Source organism: Callithrix jacchus, chromosome 10, assembly GCF_049354715.1.
Source record: "Callithrix jacchus isolate 240 chromosome 10, calJac240_pri, whole genome shotgun sequence".
NCBI lineage: Eukaryota > Metazoa > Chordata > Mammalia > Primates > Cebidae > Callithrix > Callithrix jacchus.
In genome coordinates this window covers 99,342,783-99,362,364 of record NC_133511.1, presented here as the reverse complement: position 1 = coordinate 99,362,364, position 19,582 = coordinate 99,342,783, and positions in this window count along the sequence as shown.

The following is a 19,582-nucleotide window of genomic DNA, read 5'->3' as shown; positions in this document are numbered from 1 at the left end:
GCAGCTGTTGTAGCTGGAGTGAATAAAGAGAGGTAGAAGGAAATGACTGGAGAGGTAGGTGGGACCATACCGCATAGGATCTTGTAAGCCGTGACAAAGAGGCTGGGTTTATCAACATAATTATAAGCTATTGGATCTTTTAAATAGGAAAGTGGGCTTGGGTTGATCCCAGTTACAACCTTAGAAAGATCACTCTGGCTACTGTGTGGAGGATGGATTACAGTTAAGACAAGAGTTATGGCCACAAGACTAGTTAGGAGGTAGTTGAAATAGTTCAGGCAAGAAGTGGTGGTTGTTTGGGATAAGATGGGAGCAGTTGTCACGGAAGGAAGTTGGATTCAAGATCTCTTACGGAGAGTGATCTGACAGGGTTTACCGATGCATTGGCATTGGAACATAAAGGGAAGAAACATCAAGGGGATTCTTGGGTTTGGGGCCTGGGCAAATGTGTGAGCAGTGGTACTGTCTACTCCGGTGGGCAGGACTGAAGGGAGTGGATTTTGGGGAAATCCATAGTTTGATTTTGGCACTGTTGAGTTTGAGGCACCTGCTAGGCATCCTTCTAAGTGGATATGTGAAGTGGGCAGTAGTATCTGTATCTGGCTTCAGAGATGAGATCTGGACTACGTAATGTTTGATATGTTTGAGAGGCACTGGCATTCACACGGCACCAGTGAAAGGTATTTAAAGGAGAGGCTGAGGTTAGGGGAAATTAACTTGGAAGTAGTGCCCATAGAGAAGAGCTTTGAGGCCGGCACGGTGGCTCACGCCTGTGATCCCAGCACTTCGGGAGGCTGAGGCACATGGATCACTTGAGCTCAGGAGTTTGAGACCAGCCTGGCCAACATAGTGAAACACCATCTCTACTAAAAATAAAAAAAGTTGCAGCCATGAAAAAGAATGAGTTCATGTCCTTTTCAGGAACATGGATGAAGCTGGAAGCCATCATTCTCAGCAAACTAACACAGGAACAGAAACCAAACACCACATGTTCTCTCTCGTAAGGGGAAGTTGAACAATGAGAACACATGGACACAGGGAGGTGAACATCATACCAGGGCCTGTCAGGGGGTGGGGAGAAGGGGAGGGAAAGCATTAGGACAAATACCTAATGCATGTGGGGCTCAAAACCTTGATGACGGGTTGATAGTTGCAGCAAACCACCATGGCACATGTATACCTGTGTAACAAACCCGCACGTTCTGCACATGTATCCCAGAACTTAAAGTAAAATACAAATACAAAAAGATACAAAAATTAGTTGGGCATGGTGGCATGTGCTTGTAGTCTCAGGTACTTGGGAAGCGGAGGCAGGAGAATCGCTTTAACCTGGGAGGCAGAGGTTGCAGTGAGCTGAGATTGCACCACTGCACTCCAGCCTGGGTGACAGAGAAAGACTCAGTCTCAAAAAATAAAAATAAATACATTTAAAAACGAGAGAGAGAGAGAGAGAGAAGAGCTTTGAGGATGGAGACTGGGGAACTCCAGCATTGAGCGGTCTGGTGGAGAATGAAGAGGAGACAAGCAGCCGATGAAGGAGGTATAAAGGAAGGCAGGAAAAGACCAAGCAAGCAGGAGTTCATGGAGCCCTCAGGAGGGATACATTTCAGGAAGAAGGAGAAGATCAAGCAAGGGGCTGTAGTGAGGCAAGTAAGATGAAGACAGAGGCGTGGCCATTGGCAACTTGATTAGAGCTGTTTTAGTGGAATGGGGGGTAGCTGGGCCACAAAAGCCTCATCTGAGTAGGCTGAGAAAAGGCAAAGGATGGGAGGTGAGACATAAGCAACCCTTCCAGAGCTTTTGTGTGCCAAGGAGCAGTGTAGGGAACAGATAGACGGTCCGGATACTTTTTTTTTTCTTTTTTCTTTTTTTTTGAGACAGGCTCTTTCTCTTTCGCCCAGGCTGGAGTGCAGTGGTGTGATCACAGCTCACCGGAACTTCTGCCTCCCAGGCTCAAACCATCCTCCCACCTCAGCCTCCCAAGAAGCTGGGACCACAGGTGCCCACCACCATGCCCAGCCAATATTTTGTCTTTTTAGTAGAGATGGGATTTTGTCATGTTGCTCAGGCTGGTCTCAAACTCCAGAGCTCAAGTGATCCTTTCACCTTGGCCTCCTAAATTGCTGGGATTACAGATATGAGCCATCGTGCCTTGTCCCAGATAAATTTTAAGAGATGTTTGTATACAAACAGCAATGATACAGAGGAGATGGAGGAGTTGAACGCTGCAGGAGAGAAAAAGATAATCTGTAGAAATAAAATCCTTGAGAAAGTGATGACAAATAGGGTCCTGGGCACAGGAACTGGTTGCTCTTTTCCCCATCGTAACAGGAGGGAAGGCAGAGTGTATGCTGCAGATCCAGGTGCTTCTCTCCTGATGGTGTTGGTCTTGTGAGTCCCTGGCTGGACCACCCTCAGCTCTTGTAACAGAGGGAAACTACTGGTGATATTTATGAATGCAAGAAAAGTCTTGGAACAAGGAAGAAGTACAGGTTGCTGTATCAAAATCAGACACAAATTCCCAAGTGCAGGGCCCGTAGAAAATCTGTGTGCCAAATACCTATCTCTCCTCTCCAACCCTTAGGTAGTACTTGTACTTAAACCAGGCTGGTGGGTGGGCCTCACCTCTTTGGACCAGATTTTCTTACAGGCGAGAGCCACTGCATCCAGCCCACGGGCTAGAGGTTTTATAAATGAAACTTATTTGCCTGGAGAGCTTTGCGGGGGTTCCTTTATTCAGATTTCCAAAATTGGTACAGATTAGTCTAAAATTTTGTTTTATTTTTTATCTTGTAGAGGTGGGGTCTTACCATGTTGCCCAGATTAGTCTTGAACTCCTGGGCTGAAGCAATCATCCCACCTCAGCCTCCTGAAATGCTGGAATTGCAGGCATGAGACACCGTCTCCGATCCAATCTAAAATTTTGAGGGAACATAGCTTGCTGCTGCTAATGTGGGACTTCTGCTACTCATTCTGTTCTGTCTTAGTGCAAATTAGTAGAAACAGCTTAGACGTTTTAAAAAAAATAGTGGCGGGGAAAAGTAGGATGATCGAAATAGCATTTCAATTAGATGAATTGCACTAGTTATTTAATGACAAAACTTTAAAAAAAAACAGTTATGATGGCTACAATTTATTGAATGCCTACCATGGGCTAGAGGGTTTTTTTGTTTATTCTTTTTTAATAAATTATTTTGCCCAGGTGTGATGACTTACGCCTATAATCCCAGCACTCTGGGAGGCCAAAGCTGGCAGATCACCCGAGGTCAGGAGTTAAGAGATGAGCTTGGCCAACATGGTGAAATCCCTTCTCTACCAAAAATACAAAAATTAGCTAGGTGTGGTGGCGGGCACCTGTAATCCCAGCTACTTGGGAGGCTGAGGCAGAAGAATTGCTTGAACCCAGGAGATGGAGGTTGCAGTGAGCCAATATTACGCCACTGTATTTCAGTCTGGGCGATGGAAATTAATTTTGATTTTTTGAGATGGAGTCTTGCTCCAGTCTGGAGTCGCCCAGGCTGAGGTGCAGTGGCATGATCTTGGCTCACTGCAACCCTCTGCCTAACGGGTTCAAGCGATTCTCCTGCCTCAGCCTTCTGAGTAGATGAGATTACAGGTGCATGCACCACACCTGGCTAATTTTTTCTATTTTTTAGTAGAGACGGGGTTTCACCATTTTGGCCAGGGTGGTCTCAAACTCCTGACCTCAGGTGATCCACTTGCCTCGGCCTCCCATAGTGCTAGGATTACAGCCGTGAGCCACCGCACCTGGTCAAAAATAATTCTTTTTAATGAATAAAAAGAAAAAAAGGAGAGACAGGGTCTTGCTGTGTTGCCTAGGCTTCTTGAACTCCTGGCCTCGAGTGATCCTCCTACCACAGCCTCCCAAAGTGCTAGGATGACAGAGGTGAGCCATTGTGCCCAGCCCATGGGCTAGAGGTTTTTGAAATGAAACAAAACAACAATTACTGACATAGGAGTCTTTTTCCTCCTGCTATGCATTGAAAAAAGGATTTGGGTTCTGGGACCCATTCATGTGGGCCTTTGGATGCAATATGGTTACACAAGGATTTCTTTCTTTACTTCCTGGCAAGCTGGGCATTAGTGTCACTACTAAGTTTTGCAGGTGAGGTGACTAAAGTTTAGAGAAAGTTGTATACCTGGGCAGTGAGTGATGCAAACAGAATTTGAACCTAGGGCTATCCAACTCCAAAGTTCATGCTGGAGCTACTCTGCATGGATCACACAGGTAGGGTGCAGTGATCAAGGGTGCTGACTGTGGTGGAAGAGGGATTGGGACTTGAGTTATGCTCCACCATTCACTAGCTGTATTGTCTGGGGCTGGTTACTCAACATCTAGCAGCCTGTGTTTCTTTATCTGTAAAACGGGGGTACTAATAGCCCCTCCCTCCAGGGTTGCTCTGAGGATTATGTGAGACCTATAGCTCAGAGCTGACAAAGGAAGAGGCCCAGTAACTGTGGGTTATTATTATAAGATACTATGCTGGCCTCTGTCTCAACCGGTCTCACTGCTGGCACCAGAAACTTATATCCTGTCTTGGAAATGTTTCACATAATAGATTGTATCCGCTTAACTCACTCTGCCCTTTGCTTCCAACACCAGGCATCTAAGAAATGCTTCGGATGATGATATTACCCAACTGCATGAGTGGGTTTGATAGCTTTTCCAAAGGGCTGGTATTTCAGTTGTGCAACTGTAACTGCTCCCTGGCAATAGAAAAGATTTATTTTTTGGACCCTAATCAACCCTCAGCTCCATTTCTCAAACTCCAGCTACATCACAAGCTGTCAGCGTCATGCAGTATTAACGGTTGGTCAAAGGTGCTAGCGGCATTTTGCAGATGTAATGAAGAACCCATATTGTCTAAGATTGCTTTGCTATGCCTTCTGCCCTGAGCCCTGCTCAGCCCTTGAGACCAGGCTGATGGGAAAATTTAGCTGCACGCTCACCTGGAAGGCAGTGGAAGGGCAAAAAACTTGTTTATTCAGCTTTGTAGGAGTCTGGTTAAAAGGTGCCACACAGTCAAGGAAAGGGCCGAGTCATCACCTCTCCTTAGACCTAAGGAGGCAAAGAAAAACATATCTCAGAATTTTTCTTTTGTTTTAAAGACTAAGCACAACAATGCTGGATGGTGTGGTGGCTCACACATGTGACTCCAGCACTTTGGGAGGCCAAGGCCGGTGGATCACTTGAGCTCAGGAGTTCGAGACCAGCCTGGGCAACATGGTGAAACCCTGTCTCTATCAAAAATTAAAAAAAAAAAAATTTTTTTTTAAATACTAAGCACAGTGAAGTAGTTTTCAAATGTGGCTGATGGCCTGGCTCCTAAAGAGGAATTCAGAGTGGGGTCGGGGCAGAGGAAAAGGACAAATTTTCTCTAAGAAGGCCACTGCTAACAGCTAGGTAAGCAGTCAGGTTAATCATTTTAAACTGGTTTGTGGGACCAGATTTCTGACCTGAAGAATGAAAATTTGTGTGCTGGCTTCAGCTGGGGTCTCTTCTAACCAGTTCATCCTTGCTAACAGTGAAGAAATTGAGTCAGCCTTTACATGCTATAAGAGCCACTTCTTCAGGGGACTTTCTCGTGTCCTGAAGCTCAGGGTGTCCCCATTCTTCTTTACGTCTTGGTGACACCAAGATGGGAAGTCAGATGGGCCTGGCTTCAACAACGGTCCAGTCAGGCATCTGCACTGGTGTTTCAGGCAAGTTATCTGATCTCATTTTTCTTATCTGTAAAATCGAATGAATAAAAGAAACTTCTTGGACAATGTATGTGTAATGGAAAATAAAAATAGTGTATTAAACCCAAACTGACTACAGCCAGCTCCATTTCTCCTTTAAGGGAGGTAGAGGCACTTCATATCAGTGAGGAAATTCACTTTTCCTTTGTGCCCTTCCCCAGTAGTGATAGAGAGTACACATGACACAGAAGCACGCAGGGAGGGAGAGGGAGAGAGAGACAGAGAGAGCGCATGCATGCACTAGCGTGAGATCAGGAAGGTCTGCTATTTAAAAGAGTACGATCACGGTGTTTGGATATACTGAGGAGAGCCTGCAGTGGAACACATGCATAGAAGCTGGAAGGAGCTGAATTGCTCCACCCACCAAAAGAAAAGGAATACTTAATTTTGGGGGTTTCTAGTGGTCATTAAGTACGGGAGAAGTCTGCGCAATATTGTGGAAGGCAGAAAGGGTGTAAAGGTCTAGGAGAGCCCAGTTATTATTGGTTTACATGATTATATTTGTCAAATCACTTGGAATAATGCTTGGCATCAGTAAGCCCTTAATAAATGGCTGTCAACAGCCAATGAGATAGCAAAGCGATCTCACTGGCCACATGTAGTATCCCTCCATGGAACAGGAGGAACAGTGGCATCTGTGTGTGAGTGTGTGTGTGTGTGTGTGTGTGTGTGTGTGTGTTGGGGAATGGAGGTAGATGGCAAACAGGGATGTAATAGTTACAAATTCTGGCTCCACAGGGTTTATTTCTCTGTTTCTTCAAGTTATTATTTATTCATTTAGATGAAGTCTCGATCTGTTGCCCAGGCTGGAGCGCAGTGTTGTTCAGTAGGTTAGATGAATTAAATGCATTTTTGACTTAAGATATTTTCAACTTAATTTATTAAGATGTAATCCCATTGTAAGTAAGAAACATTTGCATTCCATAATAATAGTCATATGAAGATGGTAATCTGTCCTAAAACAAGGGCTTTGTGGTTTTATTTTAAAATTACTTTTTATTTTATTTTATTTGTTTGAATCAGAGTCTTGCTGTGTTGCCCAGGCTGGAGTGCAGTGGCGTGATCTTGGCTCACTGCAACCTCCTCCTCCTGGGTTCAAGTGATTTTCATGGCTCAGCCTCCTGAGTAGTGGGGATTACAGGTGCTCGCCACCACGCCTGGCTAATTTTTGTATTTTCAGTAGAGACAGGGTTTCGCCATGTTGGCCAGGCTGGTCTTGAACTCCTGACCTCAGGTGATGTGCCTGTCTCGACTTCCTAAAGTGCTGGGATTACGGGCGAGGGCCACCATGGCTGGCCAGTGGTTTTACTTTTTTTTTTTTTTTTTAATTTTTATTGGATTATAGGTTTTGGGGTACATGAGCAGAGCATGCAAGACAGTTGCGTAGGTACACACATGGCAGTGTGCTTTGCTTTTCTTCTCCCCTTCACCCACATTTGGCATTTCTCCCCAGGCTATCCCTCCCCACCTCCCCCTCCCACTGGCCCTCCCCTTTTCCCCGCAATAGACCCCACTGTTTAGTACTCCCCTTTCTGTGTCCATGTGTTCTCATTTTTCATCACCCACCTATGAGTGAGAATATGCGGTGTTTCATTTTCTGTTCTTGTGTCAGTTTGCTGAGGATGATGTTTTCCAGATTCATCCATGTCCCTACAAATGACACAGACTCATCATTTCTGATTGCTGCATAATATTCCATGGTGTATATGTGCCACATTTTTCCAATCCAGTCTATTATCAATGGGGATTTGGGTTGATTCCAGGTCTTTGCTATTGTAAACAGTGCTGCAATGAACATTCGTGTACATGTGTCCTTATAGTAGAACGATTCATAGCCCTTTGGATATATACCCAGTAATGGGATTGCTGGGTCAAATGGAATTTCTATTTCTAAGGCCTTGAGGAATCGCCACACTGTCTTCCACAATGGTTGAACTAATTTACACTCCCACCAACAGTGTAAAAGTGTTCCTTTTTCTCCACATCCTCTCCAACATCTGTTGTCTCCAGATTTTTTAATGATCGCCATTCTAACTGGCGTGAGATGGTATCTCAATGTGGTTTTGATTTGCATCTCTCTGATGACCAGTGACGATGAGCATTTAAAATTGAGGTGCTGTATGTTTACGGCAGAAAACTTGAAAAGCAGAGCATAGAAAAACAACCACTACTCCAACAAAAAGATCATAGCTGCTAACATTTTGGTTTGTATCTGTTTGTTTTTTATTCTCCCAAATATATACACATCTTTTTTATCTTTTCAAAATGTGATACTGTTCTACAGTACGCTTCCCCCTCCTCGTTTTCTTAAACTTAGCAATAGACTGTAAACCTTTCCCATGGATAAGTTGCTTCTTCAAATAGATGTTCCATTGGAAGTAGCCATATCCTGGGCCAGTAAATTCCTTACTATCTTTTCTTTCTTTCTTTCTTTTCTTTTTTTTTTTTTAAGATGCAGATGCCCCTGGCTGTCCAAATCTGTGAAACTCTGCACATTGCATTTCCTTCGTGGAAAATGAGCATGCGCACATTAGCATGTAGCTAGCTCTGCAAAGTCCTTTTGCAAATAAGCCCCTTGACTTTGATTAGATCAGTGTTTTCCAAACTGATTTAACACTGGAGCCACTTATTATCATAACTCCTATTAATGTGTCAGGACTCATTTGAGGAAACACCATTGCAGGCTGAAGCTTCTTTAAGAGGAAGGAGAAGGTCTTGTTCGTTTTCGTTGTTTTCACACTGCCTTACAACTGGGTTTTAAAGAAATTATGAAAAATGGGATTGGATTGATGAATTCACTTCCAACCAACAGCCACACACGTGTGACTTGAGGGCCAATGTGAGAGGATGGGGCCGCACTCTGGAGTGCCTCTCGGTGTAAAGCTAATTGGCCCCTTTGGGGATGAACCTGTGAACTTGGCCTCGTTAGCATTGGCACAGAACAGCTGAGTTGGTTTATCTGGTGCCATGAAATTGTTCTCTCACCCAGATTCTCATGCTGTCCTCCAGGTGGCAATGCTGGTTTGTTATCCTTCTGAGACAGCACCTGATAACTTGGTCTGAGCAAAGCTGGGATTGGAAGGGAAGCAGATGCGGATAAGGAATAGAGTTGGGAGTGGAGCGATTACTGAAAACTAGAAGACACATGGTCAGGGTTGCAGTTGACATGAAGCTGGAGCGCAGCATCACATATTGGGTGTCCAGACATAGATTTTAAAGAATCTTGATGAACCAGGAAGCCATGAGTAAATATTACTAGCATTTATTAAGCACCAACTATGGGGCTGGCAACATGTCAGATCATTTCATTCACTGCTTCTTTTAATGCCCTCAATAGACCTGTGAGGTAGGTCTTGGAGTTTGAAATAATGGAGCTGGAAATTGGACCTTGGTTCCTAAGGCCTGGTGTTGCCTATGAGAGCTTTGCTAGACTGAAATAAGAGGATATTTACAAGAGATGAATACATGCAAAATGTTTATCTATCTATCAATCTATCTATTTATTTATCTATCTGTCAATCATCTAACTCTTGTTTCATTAGTGTAGGATGGGCCTGATAACACTTCATGAAATTAATGCTAGGGTTTTTAAAAGTTAGCCACCTGCTGAGTAAATCAGTTACAGTTCTCGGCTGCATTCTTCAAATGATAGCATCAGATCAGGATAACGGAGACATTTATTTCCTAGCTCTTCTTTTCATTCTGGTGGTCACATGTTTATGCAGGGTAAACATGGCCACACTGAATGATCCCAGAGTGGCTGACTTAAAGTCTAGTTGTAGCACTGAGTGGTTCGACTCAGTCTAACTGTATCCCTATTACACTTGTCACCTAGGACGTGTTGAAATTATTTCTCTAAATGCCTCATTCCCCAGTGGACCATGCATTTCTTGAGGGAAGAAACCATGCCCTTTTTGTATTTATAGGGCCTAGCAAAGTACCTGGTATATATTAATAGTAAGTGATAGTAAAGCTTTTTTTTTTTTGAGACAGGGTCTGGCTCTGTGGTCCAATCTAGAGTGCAGTGGCACAATCTTGGCTCACTGCAACCTCCGCCTCCCAGGCTTAAGAGATCCAGCTGGGCTCTGTGGCTCACTCCTGTAATCCCAGCACTTTGGGAGGCTGAGGTGGGTGGATTACCTGAGATCAGGAGTTCAGGACTAGCCTGGGCAACATGGTGAAACCCCGTCTCTACTAAAATACAAAAAATTAGCCAAGTGTGGTGGCAGGCACCTGTAATCCCAGCTACTGGGGAGGCTGAAGCAGGAGAATTGTTTGAACCTGGGAGGAGGAGGTTACAGTGAGCTGAGATCATGCCACTGCACTCCAGCTTGGGCAGTAGAGTGAGACTCCATTTCAAAAAAAAAGGAGAGATTTTCCTGCCTCAGCTTCCAGAGTAGCTGGGACTACAGGCACGTACCACCACCCTGGCTAATTTTTGTATTTTTACTTAGAAGATGGGGTTTCTCCATGTTGCCCAGGTTGGTCTCAAACTCCTAAGCTCAAGCGATCTGCCTGCCTTGGCCTCCCAAACTGCTAGGACTACAGGCTGAGCCACCAGGCCCAGGTAGTAAAGTTTAAACGAATGAGTGAGTAAATGAAAGCTGTCTGCTGCAGAATGTAATCAGAGCATGAACTGATGAAGGAACTGAGAAAGCTTAGTCTAGCCTAGAATAAAGAAGACCTGAGGGAGCTGGAACTATCTTGCAAGATGTAAAAGGCTGTCATAGGCATGAGGTTGGAGTGCAAGTTCGTACCTTTTCAAGTGGAAGGCCAAAGAAGGCCAGTCTCTTGAACAAAAAAGAATCTAATAGCAATGCCTTTCCATCTCCTGAACCAGAGGTTGGATAGCCATCAGGAGGGGATGTGGGAAAAGGGGTTCCTGCATCATGTGTCAGGCTGAACAAGAGGTCACTGAGGCCTGTGGCAGTCTTGTCACCACTTTGTGCCAGTGCCCAGAACAGTGTTGGCCGCATAAAAGGCACCTGCTAAATATTTACTGAAGAATTGAATAAACAGTGTTCTACTAATTGACAATTCATTCAACTAACATTTATTAAATGTTTCTATGTGTTAGTTCTATGTTGGGCTGCAGAGGCTGTTTCAGGTAGAAGCAGGACTCAGTCCCATCTTAAGGGGGAGTATGTCATTCTGTTTGGAGCATCAGATGGAGCCAGACTGTCTGGGTTTGAAACCCAGCCCTGCCAATTACTTTACTTTGTGATGCCTCCATTTCCTCAATTGTAAAATGGGGGCGAAATAGCATTCACCAGAAGGAATTATTTTGACAACTAAGTGAATTAACACTTGACATTAACCACTCAAATGTTAATAATGATTATCACGGTACAGACTTTCCAGCAGGGCCACAGGTAACTTACCGTTATGTGATGGATGCTTTGATGGGTGCATCCAGAATGGAATATGTGAGCACCTGGACAGGTAAATAAATAGACACTTTATTGAATCTATGTGCCGTAAATCTTTATTCAGTTTTGAGTTTTCTGTAACAAGGTGTCGCTGTCCCCTAGGCTGGAGTGCAGTGTTGCCATCGTGGCTCACCACAGACTCAACCTCCCAGACTCAAGGGATCCTCCCACTTCAGCCTCCTAAGTAGCTGGGACCACAGGCATGTGCCACCACACCCAGCTAGTTTTTAAAATTCTTTTAGAGCTATGTTTCTCAGGCTGGTCTTGAACTCCTTGGCCTTCCAAAGTGCTGGGATTATAGGCATGAGCGATCGTGCCCAGCCTGGTTGGTTGTTTTTTGTAACAACTTCATTGAGCTATAATTGACATACTATAAAATGCACCTATTTAAAGCATTCTTGAGCATATTCACAGAGTTGTGCAACCATTACTACTATCTAATTTTATGTTTTAATCGCCCCAGAAAGAAACCCCATACTCATTAGTAGTCATTCCTTATTCCTCCCTCTCCCCAGAAGGAGAGCAGCAGCTAATCTATCTTTTCTTAGTTCTGGCGACAACTGATCTATTTTCTTTCTCTATGGATTGGCCTATTCTGGATATTTCATATAAATGCAATCATACAAAACTGGCTTCTTTCAATTAGCCTAATATACTTAAGGTTCATCTATGTTGTAGCATGTATTGTGATTCTATTCATTTTCACAGCCAAATAATATTACATTGCATGCATATAATGCATTTTATCATTCACCAGTTGATGGATCCTTGAGTTTTTTCTGCTTTTTGGCTCTTATGAATGATGCTGCTATGAACATTTGTGTACAATATTTTATATGGACTTAGGTTTTTAGTTCTTTCAGGTGCATACTTAGGAGTGGAATTACTGGGTCATATAATCACTCCATGTTTAACATTTTTTATGGGCTGTCAAATTGTTTTCCAAAGTGGCTGCATCGTTTTACAATGCGCCAGCAACCCACCAATTTCTCCACGTCCTTGCCAACACTTATTATGGTCTGTCTTTTTGAATATAGTTATCCTTGTGGATATGAAGGGTATCACTGTGATTTTGATTTGCATTTCTTTAATGATTAGTGATGCTGAGCATCTTTTTATGTGCTTATTGGTCACTTTTATATCTTCTTTGGAGAAATGTCTCCTCATGTCCTTTGCCCATTTGAAAAGTTAGGTTGCCTTTTTATTATTGAGTGTAGGAGTTCTTCACATATTCTGAACACAAATCCCTTATGAGATATATGATTTGCGAATATTATCTCCCATTCTTATGGGTATGTTTTTACTTTCTTGGTAGTGTGCTCTGAAGTACAAACACTTTTAATTTTTTGAGAACTCCAATGTGTCTTTTTCTTTTGTTGCCAGTGCTTTGGTGTTGTATCTAAGAAATCATCACCTAAACCAAGGCCACAAAGATTTATTTCTACGTTTTCTTCTAAATATTTTATAGTTTTAACTCTACTTATTTGTTTACCTGGTTATTGCCCCTTCCACTCATATAAGCCACGTGATGACGAGGGCCACGTGTATCTTATTCACCTTTATCTATAACACCTACTACAGTGTCTGGCACATAATAGGTGCTCAGTAAATATTTTTTTAAAGGGCATTGTAAATGTTTCCTCTGTTCCCAGCACCCTTCCCACCTTTCGCTGATTCTGTACCTCTACTTGACATTGCCTTTGCCTGGATTTTCTCCCATTTCTGGTTTTCATGAAAGATGAAACCATGGAGTAGAACATCCGTTTTTGCTCTTTTTGGTTTTCTTTTCTTTCCTCTTCTTATTGCTTTTAGCATGTAAAAAGCAGTGTCAGGATTCGGTTTTCTAGCCCACAACAATTTGATTTTTCTTTTCTGAAATTTTCTCAGTGGCAGCTCAACATGGTGTTCTCTTGGTCTTGTGTTTTCCTATGAGTTAGACTTTTCTCCCCAATGAAAAAAGGCTCTCTAAGATCAGAAGGTCTCTTCTAACCCAGAGAGTGGCTGGTTGAGTTCTGGACAAGTACATCTCAACATACGCTAGGGGGTTGATCAGCAGCCCTTTAAAAAACCCAATAAGACTTAGGTGTGCTATGCTTAAAATGTCATAAATTCCGAATCAGTGGATTCTGAAATTGTTAGAACCCCACAGCATACAAAATTTAATTAACCAAGCACTTTTTGTGAGGAAGTTTTATTAGAAGTAATCACATAATACTACTGGCCATCATCACATAATATTACTGGCCATTCCTTTCAATGGCAAAAACCGCAATTACTTTTGCACCGATCTAAGAAAAATATGTGTTCTCAAATATCCTGCAGAATAATTTCTTCCTGGTGCCTCCGTTTAAACAGAGAAATGAGGTCCTTTGTTTGGTGTCATATCTCTGCACACATTTCTGCTTCATATCAATTCAGCAGGATTATAATCGTAAAAGAGAAACACACCTTCATCTTAAACTCTACTCCCCCTGCTGATAGAAATTCTTTTGATGAAGGCTACCACCAGAAACATGGTTAAAGGCCATTTCACCTGAAAGCCTCCCTTTCTGTGTTTTTTTTTAATTGTTTTTTTAGTTTACCATCTTGCTCAGCATTTACAGATATCCCAGTACATGAGAAGTGAGCTCAAAAGATGATTGAAACTTTTGATCCGAGAAATAACTCACACATTTCTTTTGCTTTACTCCAGTCTTCAGAGCTGTGCATCATGCTGACAAGTCCTCGATTTTTAAAAAACACATTTTCCTTTGGGCTTTCCCCCACTTTCACTGTGGTAATATATATTTTCTCCTATCTTCCATCTGCTAAAAAAGTAGGTGTAACAGTCTAATCAGCCTTTACCAACTTTTCTGCAAGAACAAGGCAGAAAATATGAAGATATAAATCAGGAATTGTTATTATTGTTTATGTAGTGGTGATATATAGTTCCACTGGGCTTCGTGTTTTACATGGCCACTTTGAAAACACAGCACGCTGCTCAGGCACCAGCGATTTGTTTCTGAGCCCTATGCTTGCATATTTCTAATAAATATTACTCTGTCTCTGATTTTATGATATCAACAAGATACCAAAGCAATAAAATATTTTCAGACTCCTCATATTAAGTCCATGTTGTCAAACAAAGATAATGACCCTGAACTTCAAGAATGGTAGGTAGACAAAACATTAGGCATAAAATAGGTAAATTTTTGTAAATCATAATAATTCTGTTGATAGTTTTTTACATGGGGCAATGTCAGGAAGGTTATATACATACACATACATATTAAGCCATATTATTTCTTAATAGAGAAATTGTAAGTGATTATAATTTTCTTTTTCTTTTTTAGCTTATCTATATTAATTTTTCTCCATGAGTGAATATTACTTTTGAATTTAAAAAGATCTCTCTTTTTTTTTTTTTTTTTTGAGACAGGTTCTCACTCTGGTACACCAGGCTGGAGTGCAGTGATTTGATCACAGGTCATTGCAGCCTCATCCTCCTGGGCTCAGGTGATCCTCCCACCTCAGCCTGCTAAGTAGCTGGGACTACAGGTATGTGCCATCACTCCTGGCTAATTTTTTGTAGTTTTGGTAGAGACGGGGCTTCATAATATGGACCAAGCTGGTCTTGAACTCTTGGGCTCAAATGATCCACTCACCTTGGCCTCCCCAAATGCTGGGATTATAGGTGTGAGTCACCATGCCTGGCCCAAAAAGATCTTTTTCAAAGAATAGTACATAGGAAGAGTTGATAAAACTAAAGAAAAATACAAAAATTAGCATTCTTTAATGAAAAACAGAGTAGCTTCTGAGAAAGTGAAAATCTGTTGAACTATTAATTTCTGAGTTCATACGGTGCACATTTTCTATTAGCTTTGATGAAATCATGAACTACCTGTTATCTATCCCCATCGTTGTATCTAAGCCAACATATCTACTTGCCAGATACCAAGAGAAGCAAGTAGCAGACCCTTTTCCAGTGGGAAAATAGGTTTCTCATTTGATTCCCAGTTGGCTCTCACTCCAATCCAGTTTCCACCTGGTTCCTGATTCCTGACTTTTTCTCCTGTCTAAAGCCCTGTGATTGGCCGGGCACAATGGCTCATGCCTGTATTCCCAGCACTTTGGGAGGCTAAGGCAGGCGAATCACTTGAGGGCAGGAGTTTGAGACCAGCCTGGCCAACATGGTGAAACTCCATCTCTACTAAAAATACAAAAGTTAGCCGGGTGTGGTAGCGGGTGCCTGCAATCCCAGCTACTTGGGAGGCTGAGGCAGGAGAATTGCTTGAACGCAGGAGGTAGAGGTTGCAGCGAACAGAGATCACACCATTGAACTCCAGCCGGGACAACAGAGTGAGACTCTGTCTCAAACAAACAAAAGAAACACCATGTGATTCCCTCATTACACCCTAAAGACTTGGTCTAAAGTCAACCATCCAGCTGTCAAGAGTGGACTTCTCTCAGCCCATAATCCCATGTCCTACCTGTCATCTAGACCCACCCTAAGCCATTCCTTGTCTCAAGATCATCAAGGAAGACAAGATCGAGAGCCCCTTCTTTATTATAACAACCCAGCATCTCACCTGTTAGTGCCTCATCTTGCCGTGTTATTTGAGAACAGCAGAGCTTATGTGAAGTGGCAGAGAAGGACCTAAAGATACACAGTTGTAGTGTTTTGAGTAGTGGCTTCAGGTCAAACATCTGGGATATATTCAAATACACGAATCAGAATGGCTACATCCATTGTTTATGGCTGGTGTTTGTCCTGACTGGTCAGTACCCGTGCCTTATCAGTTGTGAAGTATTTTGATATTGTCAGGGTAAAGTTTTAGTGTTGTAAATTGACAGTACTTACATGAGACCTGAACTTGAGTATGACTTAGGGCCTACCATTTACCTTCTCTAAACCTTGGCTTACACTGTGAGAAAATGGAGATACTAATCCTGCTGTGTCCACGTCAAAGAGTTACTGTGATAATCCAATTGTCAGAGCGGGTACAGAAGTTCTCTGTAAACTGTGAGAGACTGTGCACAGGCCGGGGATGATGGTAAAAATGATCAATAATGATGACAGCAATGTTGATGGTGAAGGTCAAGGTGATGGTGATAATAAAGAATATAACAAAGACAAACTTGGGAACACCATGGACAATTCTTTTTCAGTTCAAGACGCTACAGACAGACATTGCTCCCTGGCTCCCAATTCACAGTAACAGTTAGACAGAAGCACATAAACTGGCAGCATCAACCCTCTCTGGTTTATGCTCCCGTGGCTCCCAGGTTGTTCACTGGCCTAGTGCTGATAGGCACTTCCCTTTGTCTGTGGGCATTCATTCCATGATTTATTTCACCTCCTAGCCGGGAAACCCTTCTAATAATTCTCAACACCTGGGACAGCTCTTGATGTCCATTTAATGATCTGCTAGGAACTAGAGCCAGCAAAACGAAAGTGTGGAAGTATCCCACTGGGCTCCTGCACCCCACCTCGGCAGAGCTGGAGCTGGATTTTCATGTGCCTCTTTCTGAGATGTGGTCTGTGATTCCCCAGCCTCACTCTGCAAATGTCTTAGATGAGCTGTTGGTTGTGGCCAGATGGAGTTAATAAGTGGCACCTGACCAGGCGCGCTGAGGCGGGTGGATCACTTAAATTTAGAAGTTTGAGACCAGCCTGACCAACATGGCAAAACTCTGTCTCTACCAAAAATACATAAAATAGCCGGGTGTGGTGGTGGGTGCCTGTAATCCCAGCTAATCGGGAAGCTGAGGTAGGAGAATGCTTGAACCTGGGAGGTAGAGGTTGCAGTGAGCCAAGATTGCACCACTACAGTCCAGCCTGGGCAACAGAGGAGCCTTAAAAAAAAAGAAGTGTGGTGGTTCCATTCCTCTTTCCTTCACTTCCTTTTTTGTTCTTGCCTGCCACCCCTCTCCCTTTTCTTTATGAAGATTCTGGATCTTTATACAATTGTATAGGATGTTTCTGGCTGACCTTGGCAGGATCCCCCCGCACCCTGACCCTGTAGAAAGGTACAGAAAGCACCACCGAGTCTGTTGCAATAGAGGAAACATGCTCGCAGGATGATTGGCCCCTATAATTCATTCACAGTGGTGTAGCAGAGAGGTTTAACTCCCGTGACCCTGAGGACAAAGCACACGCTAGAAAGGTTTCCCTTTCCCTTTGTAAATTTTGAAATAAGTGCACTTCCTGCAGAGAAGTCCCCCTCTTTGTGAGAGCTTTGCTGTTCCTACACTTACTGTAAATGGACCCTGGGCTTTTCTTCTCACTTTCCCGTGCTTTGGCCTCAGGTTCTAAAAAGTTACACAGTGATAAGGTAGTGGGAAAAAGATGAGATGAGACAAGTCTTAAACACTCCTAAAGCCTTCTCATATACAAAGAGAGATCAGGGCTTCAGGGCAGGGTCAGGGGTAGGGTGGAGGGGGACATTTCCCAGTGGCTTCACATTCACAAAAGGTGACTTTATACATCATCTCTGAATAAGCATTGCCGTATAGTCACAGCAATACACCAACAGAATTTAACCATTAGGCCAGACGTGGTGGTTTACATCTGTAATCCCAGCACTTTGGGAGGCCAAGGTGGGTGGATTACTTGAGGTCAGGAGTTCAAGGCCAACATGGTAAAAACCAGTCTCTACTAAAAAACAAAAATTAGCCAGGCGTGGTGGCACATGCCTGTGGTCCCAGCTACTGAGGAGGCTGAGGCACGAGAATCACTTGAATCTGGGAGGCGAAGGTTGCAGTGAGCTGAGCTCGCCCCTCTGCACTCCAGCCTGGCGACAGAGCAAGACTCCATCTCAAAAAAAAGAAAAGAAAGAATTTAACCATTAAAGCATCACAATGTCTGTTTGACTCAGTTTTGGCATTTTCTAATATATAGTTATGCACCTAATAATGACACTTTGGTCAATGATGGACAGCATGTATACAACAGTGGTCCCGTAATGTTATAATAAAGCTGAAAAATTCCTTATTACCTAGTGACATCTTGATGATCCTGACCCTGTGTAAGCCTAGGCTAATCATGTGTTTGTGTCTTTTTAAAAAATTTTTAAATTTATTTTTATTATATATTTTTTAAGGACCGTGTCTTCGCTCTGTTGCCCAGGCTGGAATACGGTGGTGATATCATAGCTCACTGCAACCTTGAACGCCTGGGCTCCAGCAATCTTCCAGCCTCAGCCTTCTAAGTAGCTGGGACTGCAGGCAAGCACCACCATGCCCAGCTAATTTTTAAAAAATTGTTGTAGCTTCTGAGCCTCGCTATGTTGCTCAGGCTGGGCTCAAACTCCTGGACTCAAGTGACCCTCCCCTTTCGGCCTTCCAGGTCACTGGGATTACAGGCTCGAGTCACCATGCCCAGCTCTGTGTCTTCGTTTTTAACCAAAAAGTTTAAAAACTAAAAACAATTTAAAAATAGACAAAAGCTTATAGAATAAGAACGTAAAGAAAAAATATTTTTGTAAGCCAAATGTTATTACACAAGAGACAAAAAGTTTAAAAAAAAATCTAAATGTTTATAAAGACGTATAGTAAGCTGAGGTTAACTCATTATTGAAGATAGGAAAGCATTATTATTATTTTATATGAGATCTCACTATGTTGCCCAGGCTGGTCTCAAACTCTTGAGCTCAAGTGATCCTCCTGCCTTGGTCTCCCAAAGTGCTGAGATTACAGGCAGGAGCCATCACGACTGGCCTAGAAAGTGTTATTTTTAATAAATGTAGCCTAAGTGCACAGTGTTTATAAAGGGGGCAGTAGCGTACAGTGATGTCCTCAGCCTTCACATTCACTCACCGCTCACTCACTAACTTGCCCAGAGCAACTTCCAGTCTTGCAAGCTCCATTCATTGCCAGTGTCCTAGACAGGTATACCATTTTTAATCTTTTATTTATTTTAAGATGGGGTTTCACCATGATGGCCAGGCTGGTCTTGAACTCCTGACGTCAGCCTCCCAAAGTGCTGGAATTACAGACGTGAGCCACTGCACCCAGCCTTTAATGTTTTATACCACATTTTTACTGTACCTTTCCTATGTTTAAATGTGTTTAGATATACAAATACTTACCATTGTGTTACAGTTGCCTACAGTATTCAGGTGTGAAGCATAGGAGCAATGAGCCATAGCGTATAGCCTATGTGTATAGTAGGCTATGCCATCTAGGTTTGCAAGTACATTCTATAATGTTTGAACAACGATAAAATTGCCTAATGATGCATTTCTTAGAACACAGTTCTGTGGTTAAGTGACACATGAGTGTACAAGGAAACTCTCTTGACCTCTGAGAGGCTGGTTTGGGTGTCTGTTTACTGGAGGAATTACTCTTTTTGGTTGCTATTTTTGACGATCTTTACAATCCTGGAAAGTTGATATTGTTATCAGCCCCAT